This window comes from Rhamphochromis longiceps, linkage group LG3 (genome assembly GCF_057381845.1).
Source record: "Rhamphochromis longiceps isolate RC_006_pf linkage group LG3, R_longiceps_female_GT1.1, whole genome shotgun sequence".
NCBI lineage: Eukaryota > Metazoa > Chordata > Actinopteri > Cichliformes > Cichlidae > Rhamphochromis > Rhamphochromis longiceps.
In genome coordinates, this window is record NC_140559.1 from 63,377,088 (window position 1) to 63,392,945 (window position 15,858).

General features: G+C 43.1%; 1 protein-coding gene and 2 non-coding genes across 3 annotated transcripts in view; 1 reads left to right on the forward strand and 2 right to left on the reverse strand.

Annotated features, from left to right (window-relative positions):
- LOC146675685 (protein NLRC3-like) overlaps window positions 1–15,858 on the reverse strand; it is a 388,198-nt gene that overhangs the window by 214,142 nt on the left and 158,198 nt on the right. The gene's annotated exons all lie outside the window — the stretch shown is intronic.
- LOC146675693 (5S ribosomal RNA) lies at window positions 8,233–8,351 on the reverse strand. Its single transcript, XR_014910930.1, has one exon. It is a non-coding gene; the product is annotated as a 5S ribosomal RNA (ribosomal RNA).
- On the forward strand, window positions 8,706–8,824 carry LOC146675694 (5S ribosomal RNA). The gene has a single exon (XR_014911019.1). It is a non-coding gene; the product is annotated as a 5S ribosomal RNA (ribosomal RNA).

The following is a 15,858-nucleotide window of genomic DNA, read 5'->3' on the forward strand; positions in this document are numbered from 1 at the left end:
AGTCCTGAATTCATTACTGAAGTCTCATCCAGACGTTCAATGTGCTGTGTAATTAAATTGAGATGTGGGGTCAAAATTCCCACCTAGATTGAGTGAGATGAAATAGAAATCGGCTCTCCTCTAACTGACTTTATAGAAATAATTGCATAAGCTGCATTTATAACTGTTATTAAATAACAGCAGCACACGAGAACTGAAGTGTAATCCCAGCACATTTCGCTTCGCTTGCACTGATTCTTTAGAGATGACGACCGTGGTGGGTAATTAAGGGCAAACAATATACAAGTGGCGTGAAAAATGGAGGCTGCATTACCTTTCCAAAGCTTCCTTTCCCGATGGCCCGCAGTATCTGGAAGTGGTCAAAGTTTACTGTGGAGAAAATGAGAAGCAGTTAGTGAGAACGTGTCAGTTTGAGCTGAGCTATAAAACAGGGAACATGACATGTACAGCACTGTGCAAAAGTCTTGAGCCATCCCTCATTTGCTTCCAGGGATCCGGACTTCCCTGTAATCTTTAAAGTGGTATTAAGGAATAGCTCTCCAGGCTTTTTAAAGTGTTTCTGATTTTTAATCCAGGGCTTGTATTTGACCACTTTTTGTCTGTTAAGACCCTTCACACTAATCTCTGAAACATTCAAACATAAACAGACACCTAAGTCACGGAAAGGACCAGAAAACTTAACAAAGAACCAATTTTAAATTGTATCTGTACACATTTACTTGCAGCCTATTGCAAAAAAACAAAAGCCCACATCATTTGTTCTCACTTCTTTAGTTGAAGAATGCAGTTAATAACACCGTTAACACAGACTGACCTGGCAAAACACGAAAAAATAAGGGGGGGGTTCAAGACTTTTGCTCGGTACTGTATGAGAAATGGAAATGTGCACTTCACAATGTATCGCTGCACTTCGGCAGTACTGTGAAGATTAAATGTTTTTTCCTTCCCGATGCATGTGAAAGGTTAAGACTTACATCTCCAAATGTACTGGAACTGATTTGAACCAGAGGACTCAGCCACACTGTTACTATGTACTGCATAAACACGTTTACCGATGAAGGTAAATCAGACGCTGTCCTGACTGTGTGGCTAAATTTTGTGCTGAAAGCATCAAATCAATTGAATATAATTAACTTGCTATGAGAGGTTTTTACTCCAAGTGTGACTTTTTCTGGCTTCATACACCTTTCAGGGTCAAATTCAAGCACTTTGTGAGCACGTTTAATGTCCATTTTCAACATTTTCCAGCACATTACCATAAAAAGGATGCATATTTCACTTCGCATCACCTGAGTAAGACCACGTGAAAGGCCAGATTAATAATAAGTCTTCTCATCAGATATTGATGCTTCTTTCTTATGTGACACAAAAAACAGGAGGAGACAGATCTTTGCTTGTGTTGTTTTTTAAGTTCATTCATTCAAAACTAACTGTAAGACGCTTAACTACATTGCAGTCTGTGTTATTGTTGTAGACCTAATTATCACCTTTAAAGTGTTTGTGCTAATAACATCATGTAGAGTAAGACAGGCATAGAGAACAGCACTGACTGGGAGAGGCTTTGAACAGATGACATACTCAGATCAATTCAACACTTTAGACTTTAAAAATGCACAAGCGTCTTTCAAAAACCCATTTATTTAATCTATCATCATTGATATTATTATGTACAGTTATAATGTTCATCTCCCTTAAATAAACAGGCAGCCTTAAAGTGTGAAATAGTCACTTGTCTACTGTCTCAGTGGCTGATAGTGCCCCACAGGCCTCAATGTCAGCTTGAAGCCATCATGTTTCAATTGTTTAATGAGAAACAGATTTTGAATGAAAGCGAGGAAACTTCGGTAGCACAAAAAAGTGCCTATTCTTTGTTCCCATATGGTTCAGTCATATTACCGTCATTTCCCCCTAAGCTGTTCCCAAAGACACCAGGTTAATACTTGAAAAGGCTGCAGCGATACACAAAAATATCATCAATATTCTGTTTACTTGGTGACAACGTCGCTTTTAGCCTTCAATCAGAAAGCCTGACGTTGGCTAGTTAAGCATCGGGCTAACGTTTAACGCTTTCACTTGAGGGAAGTAACTCGTATTACTGCTACTGCTGTGTAATCTTGGTTCAATTCACAGCATATTCTACAAGTTACCCTGCAATAACTAACTGTTAGAATAGCGCCACCGTATTGTATCGCACTGAGTGCACTTCAATCCTTTATCCCGCGAGTTTGCTAGCTAGCAAAATAATAATACCAATTTTAAACAAATAACATGTGTAACGTACACACTCGAGAAAATTATTTACTAGTACTTACGCAAACTCCCCCGTTGTGAAAACGTACAAATCCTTCTTGTATTTTTCGTTTTCCAGCAAACACTCATTAAAACGGCCTCCAGGCACATTAGCGCACTCACCCCCGACTGATCAGGGAGGGGGTGAGGGGTCACACACTGAAACAGACTAACGTGCAGAGGTACAGCCCAGGCAGAGAAATGTTGCTTTTAGACTTTGCGACTCGTTTTATTTCTCTATCTGATAAGAAAACTATTCAATCAGATAGTTATTTGTGGTGAATGAAATACGGTTACAGTTTCAAGAAGTTTTAAGCACCAAATCCGAAATCCAAGCACTGCAATATTAAAATCCAATTCAATTTCTTGTTTGCTCCGAAATCTACGACATGACTATATACAGAAAAGCTTGACATGGTATGCAAAAAAAAACCCCGAAGACAATACAAATACAAATACATGAACAAAAAAGGTTTTAACTGTCAGTTATGTCATTTTAAAATTTTCCAAAACTAACATTTTCTTTGATTGACTGATATTAAATTGATTAGGGTCAAGTTTAGTGTGAACAATATTACACAAACAAGCACGTGTGTGCGCATGCGCACATATGAGAATCCCTTCGATCGCTTCTCATATGTGCGCATGCGCACATATTAGAATCGCTTCGATCGCTTGTGACGCGGTAACTTTGCTTTGATCCTTTCTGACGTCATAACTTTGCTTTGATCCCAAAACCCATAAATAGGAGCGCTCACCTGTTACTTTATGCTTAACGGACGTTGACCTGCAGCAACTGAAACCCTTTTGAGAAGTTTTGAGAGCAATTTACGAGAGAAACCAAAACAAGTTCAGTTTTGTTTCTCACCAATCCACAGCGCAAACAGACACATTACACCATGTCAGCCAACCCATCCTTCGGCTCAGATGAGCTTGGAATATCTAAAGGGACCATTTTGGGAGATCACCACATGGTGGAGGCTTTCCTTGGAGAAGGAAGCTTTGGTGTTGTAACGAAATGTCGCGATACAAAAAACAACAAAACTGTTGCTATTAAAGTCAACAAGAGCGACCCTGAAATTCTGCTCCAGGCAAAACTGGAAATTTTCATCCTGGAGCAGCTACGACGCTTGGATCCAGACAGGTGCAACATTGTCGAATGGAACGGCTATTTCCTCGATGGAGAGCGCATTTGCTTGAATTTCGAACTCCTCGACCAAAGCCTGTCAGACTACATAGGGGACCGGAATAACCAAGGTCTCCCAATGAGAGAAATCAGGCCAATTTTGCATCAGCTCGCAAATGCTCTATTCCACCTGGGTTCTGTGGGAATAGTGCATGCTGACCTCAAACCTGTCAACATCATGGTTGTGAACCGCAGTGAGTCTCAAGTCAAAGTCAAACTCATAGACTTTGGCATCGCATGTAACACCTCTGCAGTGATTCCTGGTGACTGTGTGGGGACAATTGGTTATTGTGCACCTGAGATTATGCTTGGCACTCCATATGATGAAGCAATTGACATGTGGTCTCTGGGGCTGGTAGCTGTGGAGCTTGCTACAGGGGTGCCTCTCTATCCTGGGGAAGACGATTATGATGTTTTGAAATTCATAATTGAAACTCAGGGTCAGCTACCAGATCATCTCCTAGAGTCTGGCTTGTACACTGACAGCTATTTCATCGAGGATAACCACAACGAACAGCGCTGGACATTTAAGACCCCAGAACAATTTCAATACGAGACAGATTATCGATCCAAGGAAACTCGATCGATAAAACTTAAGTGTCTCGATGACCTCGAACAACTGCTGAAAGTTAGGCGAGGACCGGAAAATGGCCAAACATTATTTGTAAGGCTAATCAAAGAAATGTTGGCCTTGGATGCAAATCAGCGCATAACACCCTCGGAGGTTCTGAAGCATCCCTTTTTCGACCCTGGCCTCTCAAGGAGAACCCCCTGCACGGACATGAATAGTACAGGGGGAGAACTCCTTGTGCTCTCTCAGCAGCCTTCAAGCTGGAAAAGTCATGGATCGCAAAAATTCAGCTGCAGTTTCCAAAACTCAGTTAAATTTCCTCAAAAAAGAGACATCAACACCTCAGCCAACCCATCTGCCTCTGAAGATGATCTTCAAATAACGGAAGGGACCATTTTAGGAGATCACCACGTGGTAGAGGCCTTCCTTGGAGAAGGAGGCTTTGGTTTGGTAACCAGATGTCGCGATACAAAAAACAACAAAACGGTTGCTATTAAAGTCAACAAGAGCGACCCTGAAATTCTGCTCCAGGCAAAACTGGAAATTTTCATCCTGGAGCAGCTACGACGCTTGGATCCAGACAGGTGCAACATTGTCGAATGGAACGGCTATTTCCTCGATGGAGAGCGCATTTGCTTGAATTTCGAACTCCTCGACCAAAGCCTGTCAGACTACATTGGGGACCGGAATAACCGAGGTCTCCCAATGAGAGAAATCAGGCCAATTTTGCATCAGCTCGCAAATGTTCTGTTCCACCTGGGTTCTGTGGGAATAGTGCATGCTGACCTCAAACCTGTCAACATCATGGTTGTGAACCGCAGTGAGTCTCAAGTCAAAGTCAAACTCATAGACTTTGGCCTCGCATGTCCTGCTTCTGCAGTGATTCCTGGTGACCGTGTGGGGACAATTGGTTATTGTGCACCTGAGGTTATGCTTGGCATTCCATACGACAAAGCAATCGACATGTGGTCTCTGGGGCTGGTAGCTGTGGAGCTTGCTACAGGGGTGCCTCTCTATCCTGGGGAAGACGATTATGACGTTTTGAAATTCATAATTGAAACCCAGGGTCAGCTACCAGATCATCTTCTAGAGTCTGGCTTGTACACTGACAGCTATTTCATCGAGGATAACTACAACAAACAGCGCTGGACATTTAAGACCCAAGAACAATTTCAATACGAGACAGATTATCGATCCAAGGAAACTCGATATATAAAACTTAAGCGTCTCGATGACCTCGAACAACTGCTGAAGGTTAGGCGAGGACCGGAAAATGGCCAATCATTATTTGTAAGGCTAATCAAAGAAATGTTGGCCTTGGATGCAAATCAGCGCATAACACCCTCGGAGGTTCTGAAGCATCCCTTTTTCGACCCTGGCCTCTCAAGGAGAACCCCCTGCACGGACATGAATAGTACAGGGGGACAAAACCTTGTGCTCTCTCAGCAGCAATCATCGTTTGGGTGGCCAGAATTCTAGGGGAGCTAGAAATTCTTGTGGAAAAAAAGCCCAAAACAATAACATCAACAAAAACAACCAGTGAATGTGGTCTTAAACTTGGGCACAATTTGGCTTGAAATCCATCAACTAATCTCTCAATATTCAAAGCGGAGCAGCAGAAAACTTACCATCACATCAGTCCTTCAATCAGACCTACAACAAACGTCTTCCTTCTCTCACCCCAACCGGTCGCAGCAGATGGCCGCCCCGACCTGAGCCTGGTTCTGCCGGAGGTTTCTTCCTGTAAAAAGGGAGTTTTTCCTTCCCACTGTCGCCAAAGTGCTTGCTCATAGGGGGTCATATGATTGTTGGGTTCTCTGTATGTATTATTGTAGGGGCTACCTTACAATAATACATACAGCCTTGAAGTGAGTGGTGATGTGATTTGCTGCTGAATGAATTGGGAACTAATTGGAAATCTGGATATTAATTAAATAAACCTGCTTTGAGCATCAATTAATTGTTGTTTGAAATTCTTTATAAATATATAAATATAGTGCCACTCTTCTACTGTTTAAATTGCAACTGTTTAAAACTGACTAATTTATTCATACACTTGAGCATAAACACACGCACAGTAAATGGCCTGTATTTGTACAGCGCCTTACTTAGTCCCCAAGGACCCCAAAGAGCTTTACACTACATTCAGTCATTCACACATTCACACACACATTCACACACTGGTGATGGCAGCTACATTGTAGCCACAGCTGCCCTGGGGCGCACTGACAGAACATTGCAGAACCTTCAGCACCTCGTATGAAAAATATTTGACTGTGTGCATGCTTTTAGCACTGTTTGGATTTGAGAAAATCTAAAATAAATCGAAATTTGCTTTTAGAAGTTGTTTTATAAAGTTCAGTGGTATATTATGCATACAATAGGACATCTATTTAGATTTACATCTTCCACAGAAAAAACTGCACATTACTGAAACTTAGTATACTGGACTTTGTTGTTGTCCCACACAGGTTCAATTTCGAGTGGTAGATGGCTCAGTGCTCAGTCAACCAAGATTTTATGATAGTGGGCACAATGAGATAGATAAGCTGCTTGTAAACAGTACTTTTATGCTCTCTTTTTCCATTTGGATAAGAAAGAAAGAACCAGGAAACAAAGGCAAACAAATAATCTGTGCCTTTGACTTCTGCTACAACTCTGAATTATGCCACATTCAGAAGTTTGCAGACGACACAGCCATCATGGGGTGTATCTGGGATGATCAGGAAGAGGAGTACAGAAGTCTGGTGAGGAACTTTGTCGCATGGAGTCACACAAACCACCTGCAACTCAACACCTCAAAGACTAAGGAACTGGTTGTGGACTTCGGGAGGTCTAGAGCAGGTCCACTGCCGGTTCAGATAGAGGGGGAGGAGGTGGAGGTGGTCAACAAGTACAAGTACCTCGGGCTGTGGGTGGACAATAAACTGGACTGGTCATGCAACACAGAGTACCTGTATAAAAAAGCCCAAAGCCGACTGTACTTCCTCAGGAGGCTGAGGTCTTTTAACATCTGCAGGAAGCTCCTGAGGATGTTTTACCAGTCGGTGGTTGCTGGAGTACTTTTCTATGCTGTGGTGTGCTGGGGGAGCAGCACAGCAAAGAAGGACTCCTCCAGGCTGGAGAAACTGATCAGGAGGGCTAGCTCTGTGGTCGGCATGAAGCTGGACACTCTGGTGACAGTGGCAGAGAAAAGGACATTAAAGAAACTGATGGACATTATGGACAATGCCAGGCATCCTCTGCACACGGCCATTAACAACCAGAAGAGTCTGTTCAGTGACAGGTTGCTTCTCCCAAAGACAAGAACTAACAGACTTAAAAACTCCTTTGTCCCACACGCCATCAAACTGTTTAACTCCTCTCTGGAGGGGAGAGGGAGGGGAAACAGGAGAACAAAGGAGGGAACAACTAAGCTGTAGTTCCTCTTCACCTCACTGTACAATACCTTGTGCAATACTTTTGTAAATAGTCAACGGTGCAATAGACTCAATACTTGAAATGTGCAATTCACTTGTATTTTTATTTTTATTCCTATTTATTCTATTTATCCCCTTCGTATATTTTATTTATATTGTCTCTGTATTTATATGTGTGTGTGTATAACTCTGTAACTTCTGTCGGTGCTGTGCTTTTTTGGAAATCGAATTTCCCAGAGGAACCCACCCAAGGGATTAATAAAGTTCTATCTTATCTTATCTTATCTTATCTTTATCCCAGATTCACATTATAGGAACAGCTGCTCAATGACCACTGTAGTCTTTGCTTACAGCACTTTTATCTAGATCTATGCAAAGTGATCCACTACACCTACTTTTACAGTTAAATCATTTTATGAGCACTGATGCCATTTTAATCTGAGTTTCTACTCAAATACAATCAGTAAAGAAAAACACAGTCTGTGACGTTTGTTTTGAAGGAAAAGGTATTCCCTGCAAATGTTTATCTGTGTGAGACTATTCAGAAAACAGTCATTTTGTTTTATAGGTGAGACACTTGGCCTCTTTTTTCCTTGTTCTACGTTTGTCTTTTGTCCGATTACTCTGGAACACAAGATGGAAAACTGATATTCTCATGTTAAAAATATAGAAAAAGGATTTTATCACCCATAAATGTTAACTTCTCATGCCTCTAAGCACAAGCAGGAGCAGAAGTGCCCTCTGCAGTTTGTGTGTGGAAGTGCAAAAGCTTACAGCACCTGGTATTCCCAGGCGGTCTCCCATCCAAGTACTGACCAGGCCCGACCCTGCTTAGCTTCCGAGATCAGACGAGATCGGGCGTGTTCAGGGTGGTATGGCCGTAAGCGATGGAAGAGCTGTGAAAAAGACCTTTTATTGGTGGCAAATGTCACACAGTTTGATATATATTATTGTGCTAAACTTCATATGTTACAGCGACAACATGCAAACCTTCGTTATTAACTGCAGCTTCAAATTGAGCTCCAAAAATCCTTTTCCCGCAGTAACATCACGATAAGAAGACATGTTCGTTGATTACAGCACAGTGTTAAAGTGACAGAGAAAACAGTGTGTTGGGTCGATTTGGAAGTCCAACATTTTTGTCGTTTGGACATTTTAACTTAAATATAGAAAACAAAAACGTAAGCGTGTATGTGTCATTACAGCATGTATAAAAACGCCGTTTCTGAACTGCCCTTTCACTTACGGCCACACCACCCTGAACACGCCCGATCTCGTCTGATCTCGGAAGCTAAGCAGGGTCGGGTCTGGTCAGTACTTGGATGGGAGACCGCCTGGGAATACCAGGTGCTGTAAGCTTTTGCACTTCCACACACAAACTGCAGAGGGCGCCGCTGCTCACTCAGTGGAGGCAGCTTGAGGAAAAGCTTCATGACAACGCTCCTGATTGCATTTCGCTTTTGTGCAAAACAAAACAAAAGAACAACAGGAACGAAATATTTTGGAAATACACGAAGTTATTTATTCTGTAAATGTAGAGAATGTCTACGGCTAGTCTGTCTGGGCTCAGTAGTGAGGAACTTGTTAACCTTGTAGCGTGCAGCGGGCACAGTGTCAACCTGACACTCTTGTGCAACGAGTTTTAACTCTTATTGGCTGCCGACTGCGGCCCCGAAGAATACTGAATAAATGCGCATCAGTGTGCTACCCTGAGCAGGGAACACGATATCATGGAGTTTCTAACATGGAGCAAGGTGAAGGTGACGCGACTATGCAGGACCGCCCCTGCTTAGCTTCAGAGATCAGATGAGAACAGGCTGGTATGGCCGTAAGTGAGAGGCTTCCTTGACAACGGGGTTCATGTAGATACTGTAACCCATTTATTGGGATTTAAAAAACAATTTAGAGTGAAGGATATTGATTAGTTTCTACTTTTAGTTTTAATAGCTGCACATGACAGCACAGTTATAATGCAGACTTAATGCTGCAATATTCACGTCATAAACAATTGTGAGTGTTTGCACAAAAACATCTACAGGTGCTCTGTGCATGTACAGTGATATTGATGTAACGCTTGAAGGATTTGACATTACTACATGAGTGGAAGAGCTCTTTGCGCGAGACTCACTAACCATCCTATTCGAAAATGAGCTTAAAGAGTGCCTCAGATCCGTTTCAATATTTAAACTGTCATTTGTGTGTTGAAGTGCAAAAGCTCACGGCACCTGGGATTCCCAGGCAGTCTCCCATCCAAGTACTGACCAGGCCCGACCCAGCTTGGCTTCCGAGATCAGACGAGATCGGGCGTGCTCAGGGTGTTGAGTATTGAGTTGTATTTTTGTTATTGACCAAATACTTATTTTCCACCCTGATTTACGAATAAATTCTTTACAAATCCTACCATGTGAATTCATGGATTTCTTTTTCACATTCTGTCTCTCACAGTTGAAGTGTACCTCTGGTGCAAATTACTGACCTCTGTCATCATTTTAAGTGGGGGAACTTACACAATCGGTGGCTGACTAAATACTTTTTTGCCCCACTGTATCTGGAATAACCCTGACATATTACAAAACAATAACATGATTAATTTCCCATAATGGAGTTGTAAAGGAATTAAATACTTAGAACATATATTAGAGGGAACAGAATTTATCCCATTTGACAGACTAGTTGCACAATATGGGATCAACAAGACAAGATTTTTAGAATATCAACAAATTAAATCCATAATAAAAAAGAAATTTAACCTTAGTCAAGTTGAATTACAAACACCACCAAGTGCGGCACATTTCCTTACTATTAAATCCCCCAAATTCTTATCTAAAATATACAGAACACTTTCTAAATTAGATGAATCAATATCCCTTCCTATTGCAAAGTGGGAAGCAGATTTATCAGTCAGCTTAGACCAAAACTTCTGGTCTCAGATTTGCTTAAAAACCTTTAAATTGATTAAAAATCCCAGTCTGCAATTAATACAATACAAAATACTACATAGAGTGCACTATACAGGTCATCGGATGTTCAAGATGGGCTTTACATCTTCCAACAACTGCTCACACTGTCAAGGCAATACACCAGACAATTACATCCACGCTCTTTGGTTCTGTCCACCAGTGCAGAAGTTTTGGTGCGAGGTATGTGAAGACTTATCAAAGTGTCTGAAATGTAACATTCCAACTTCCCCCTTAGTGTGTTTGTTGGGCAGCTTAGATAATGTGGATGGGCCTGGGCCCCCTTTCCCTGGCGGGTCGCGGAGTATGTGGGTGCCTACTGGGGTCAGCGGGGGAGCTGGCCCCAGGGAGGGGTCACCTGCCCCTCCCTTCCTTCCCTCCCCATCTCCAGCTACCTCCCTCTTCCCGCTCCACCACAACCACCCACACATGCAGGCCCTTGGAGTAGGGGTATGTCACCAGGGTGCAGAGGAGGCTACCCCCCCCTCTGTCCCCTTCTGGCTGCCTCTGCCTCAATTTTATCCCACAACTTAGACATTCACATTACTCACACCCTCATTGCACATACATATAGGATCTTGGGGGTGGGCACGATACACGGAGTCCAAGTTACCATCAGGGTGTACACCTCACCCCTGGCGTCGTTGCCCACCTCTCAATTTTAAATACACGTAGACATTGAGGGCTAGCAGGAGGGACTATGCGCTTACCTGCTGCTCTCTGGCAGGTAGCTCCATGCCCTCCTGGGTTTTAATTACACCTTAGAACACACATGCATCAACACTACAATGAGCGGGTGGAGGGAGGTTTGGAGTCTTCTCTCACCCCCATCCTCTGCGGCCTGCTGGAGCGGGGGGGCTAGGAGGAGTTGGCCGTCCGGCTGCGGTCTGGGGTGTGGGGCCTCCCTGCTGCTGCGGAGTCGGGGCGGTCTGCCTCTCCCCACTGCAGGGAAAAGGGTAACACTACCTGGGTCTGGGTGCAGTTCCCCCCTCCAGGGGCAAGGGTACCTAGATCCAGTTCGTAGAGTACGCTTGGGGAGTGGGATCGTGTGTACAGTGTCTCTTTATGTCTGTCTCCACGTTGGTTGAGTGTGGAGTGAGTGCATATGAGAGCATGAGGGTGGGAATGGATGTTTGTGTCTGTGTGTGCCTGTATGTCTGTGTCTATATGTCAGGTTGGGTATCAGATGCCACCTCTCTGGGGACATCTCAGGCCCTCCAAGGTTTGGAGGCCTATCTCCACCCACCACCACTTCCCCTGCCGGTGGCGGACTCCCTCAGGTGTCGGTGCGTTGGTGGTTCTTTGTGTCTGGGGGTGGGCGTCCGGGTACACACCGGCTCACTCCTTGGCGGCCGCTTGTCGGGGCCTGGAGCCTGGGCCACTTCGGAGGTGGGGTTCCCCCGGCCTCTCGGCCTGGGGCTTGGTCACTCAGGCACAGCTGGCTGCTGGCGGAGCTCACGGGCGCGTCACTGCAACTCCCCTTGGCTTCTGCTCCGCGGCTGCTGAATGAGCCCTCATCTGGGACTCTCCTCAGCTCTTACTGGGACAGTGGCGCGGCTGCCCCTCTGTGGGTCTTCCTTGGTGTCTTGTGTTCTGGGGGCCTCTGGATGTCTCGAGTTTTGATCTCCTTCATACCTGCTTCATGCCCTGGAGGACGGGGCTGTGGCTCCCCCCCACACACACACACACACACACTCCCTAGCAGATCGTTACATGGAGAAACCTTTGGAATACAAGCATGCTGATCCACACAGGTATGCACACAGGTGTACACACGGGTATTCACAGACGCGGACTACAGCTTTCTTGGCTGCTGCCTCAAAGCACATTGTGCGCTGTCTATCTTGCGTGCTGCACAATATCGTTTATTATTTAGTAACTATTGATATCTACTGCTAGCTAGTTTATTGTGATGGTGCTGGTTTTTCTTATTATGTTGCTCTTTGTTGTTTGCTTTCTCTTCTGTTTTTTTTTTTCTCCATACAGGTGACCCAGGAGTTTTGGGTTTTTTTTCTCTCTTCCCCCCCTTCTCACCGTCTCTTCTCCCCTTTGGTTTTCTTTCTCTCCCTCTCTTTCTTTCATTCTTTCTCCCTGTCCTATCCCACAGTCATGTCTGTCCCGTTTGCAACTGAAAATAAAATAAATTCATAATTATAATAAAGGTCAATCAAATGGACCAATATGGCAAGGCCATGATGACCCACTTGGTAAAATAAATCCTCTTGGCATCTTTCTTGGCCTTAAGACAACAATTCTGATGGCTATAGATCCAAACGGGACACAAAAGAAAAAAGAATCTTTTATTCTGGATAAAACAGGGAGCCAATAAATGTTCTGTTTCTAGTCCCTGTCAGGACTCTCGCTGCAGCATGTTGCTCAGAGCAGTCTGGAATTGATTTTTGACTAAATAATTAAAACTAATAATAATATATTACTATATTATATTACTAACAAATCCAGGACACCCCTGTTGATCCAGCAGCTCTTAATGAAGTTTGTAATAAGAATCGTGGTGAGTTCATTAGAAACATTTCACTTTTCTTTTTTAAATCAGTCATTACTGGAATCATCTGAAGTGCAAAAACAGTGGGATTATATATGAGAAGGACGGAGTCAAAGACTGTCGTGTATCACATATGTATTACATCGATGTCCAAAATCAATGCATCATTAATGAAACTGAAACAAAAGTACTGAATTTCATGTGGAAGACCAAACCTCAGCATTCAGGAAAGTCTTATACAGGAGCAAAGATAATGGACGTTACCCGGAGTTTTCCACTGTGAAACCAGGAATAACAGCTTAAAAATGTTGTTGGATTTCTGTGATCTAAATCATTGTCAGCCTGGCAGGCAAATAGCGTGGACACCAAAGTTTGTGAACGTGAAAACCTGAGAACAAAGACATGTAGGATTTTAAATCGGTACTGTTAAGGTTCAAAATACTGGGGATGGAGACAAGAGAAAAATCACAATAACAACACTGGTCCGGTCGGGTTGAGTCAAACGATGATTTTAATGATCACACGCGTGGGAGATGGACACTGATGCAGACAGCCTCAGATCTCAAAATGGTGGAGCATTGCTCAAACTCTTATAGCCTCTGGTGCCTCCACCTTATCATAAAAGCCTAAACATTCACATGCTTTCTCTCACACGGCGCCTAAGCTACGACCTTGGCTCCCCGTTTATCTGCTCCTGCTGAGTTGGGGCAGAAAACTCCAGCATGCTCTGTTCTCTTCTAATCAGACAAATAAGGCGATGACTTTCTGCAGCAGTATTATGCATCATAAAACAATATCATTCATCCACAATAAATCAGCAGTCTACTTTAATGCAAATCAGTTTAACTAATGCAATAGTTATCAGCTTCTTCTAATTCAGGAGAATAATGCAAACTAAAACTACATAATAATTCACAATCTTTAGTTAGGGGTATAACATGGCATAAAATAATATTATAATCTAACAGTACCATAGGTGTGTCTACTGGGAGGCTGAGGCTTAGCGCTGGTGGCTGCCAGTACTAAGTATTATTATACAACCCTTATTTTAGTGGATCTTATCTTCTTTCCTTGTGTTTCAGTTAGTTTTTACTCAAACTGGGTGTAGAAGGAATCCCTGCAAAGGTTTCTTTTTCTTCTGTGTTATGTTTTATGTATTTCTCAGCTCTTTGCTTCCTTTACTTTAAACTTGTTTGTATGCTGGTGTGTAAATGTTCACACTTATCATAAAGTTTAAAAAAGTAGTAGGCGTGGTGATGAGCAGGAACAGGAGTAAAACTCCAGTAAGTGTACCAGTACTGTACCAGTGTGTAGCATTAAAGTCAAACTACAGTGGTTGTAGTATCAGTAGAGTAGTGTTAGTACTAGAGGTGGGAGGAGTAGAAGCAGGTGGAGGCACTGGCTTTAGGTTAGTACTGCCTTTCTCTGGTTCTCCTTTACAACTCATCTCCTTCTCATTTGCTGACAATGTGCAGAGCCATCATCCTTCAGAGCACACCGACTGATGACCCGTCAGCACTGAGCAGCCTGTACATCCTGACAGGACACGAAAGCAGCTACTGAGAGAGGACACGGGGCTCATTCGACGGTGTTACCAAAGAAAAGCACAGCCTGTCTGTAACTGTGGGGTGGAAACGATGCTCTGTTTCACTGAGGCTGTGCCAGGAAACGGTTCAATGCTGGGAATGACAAATGTTAGGAAGGTATCCTGCTGACTGTCCAGCCTTCACCTGTACACAAGACACCTGTCAAGGTCCTCGCTGGGGTTATAGTTGATAAAGCTTTCTAGCTTTTCTTGTCTATTCAGCTTACCTGCTTAAATCAGACCTTTCTGTTAAAGCTAATGCAGACTCCACTGATCCGCCCGCTCAGTGTGGACGGGAGAATAACCTGAACATGGCCTCTGGGACATCATCGTACTGATGTTATGAAGCGCTCAGTCAGGTTTTCTTCTTGATCAGACTGAGGGGCAGACTGAGTGTGTTTTGGTGCCTCAACATTCAGTCATATTCTGTAAAGCCATTTTCTGTCTGCATGCTGCACATAACCTCTTTGGACCAGAGTGCTGTGACACCTACACCTTACACCTGCAGGAGCTGCTCGGCCATAGAAAGCTGCTCTGTGAAGTGCACGGCTTTTTTGCCAGTGTTGATTTTATGGGTTTAATGTAATAACTAATTTTTCACATCATCGTCTGAGTCGTAATCCCAACGAGGAAACCTGGAATGTAAAACTTGATGGACGCTCCAGCTGAAGAGTGAAGTGTCAGACTTTTAATGGATCTTTCAAGCATTAGCGTACTTACAATGGCAGAAACAGTGCCACGTCTAAAGCATAGGAGCCATCTTCATCTCATTCTTCCCATTTCATGCAAGTTTCTTCTCATCCTCAGATGGACAGAATTTGGTTTGCTGACTTCATTCAGTCACACCATACTAGAGCATAAAAAGTGGAAATAAACTGGCCAGTAAGAAAGTGTGATGCTTGAAAGTATAGCGTAAGGACAGCAGCAGCACTGCATTTACAGCTGATATGATGACTTCAGCATCTTTAAAGAACTGTGAAGGAATTATCAGTGCTAACACAACCTTAAGCACGTGATGAGACCGTATACACTGCTTACACTTTCAGTATCCTTACTTAAAGAGAACATCTCAGAAAAAAGTACAGTTAGCAAGAAGCTTTGAGAACAAGGCAGTGTTATTGTATGCTAACCACCGTGGTGGTGTAGCTTGTCCTGATAAAAAGTGAATGTGGTCACATTATACTTGTTAACTAAAATGAAAAAATAAAATAATTCCACTACATGGGTAAAGATATTTATGATATTTATGGAAAGGATACTATAAAAGTAACACTGGCCTTTCCATGAGAGAAACTTGAAGTACAGTATGCATGTTGAGATTAATGTTTGTTTAATATGTTTTTGCTAC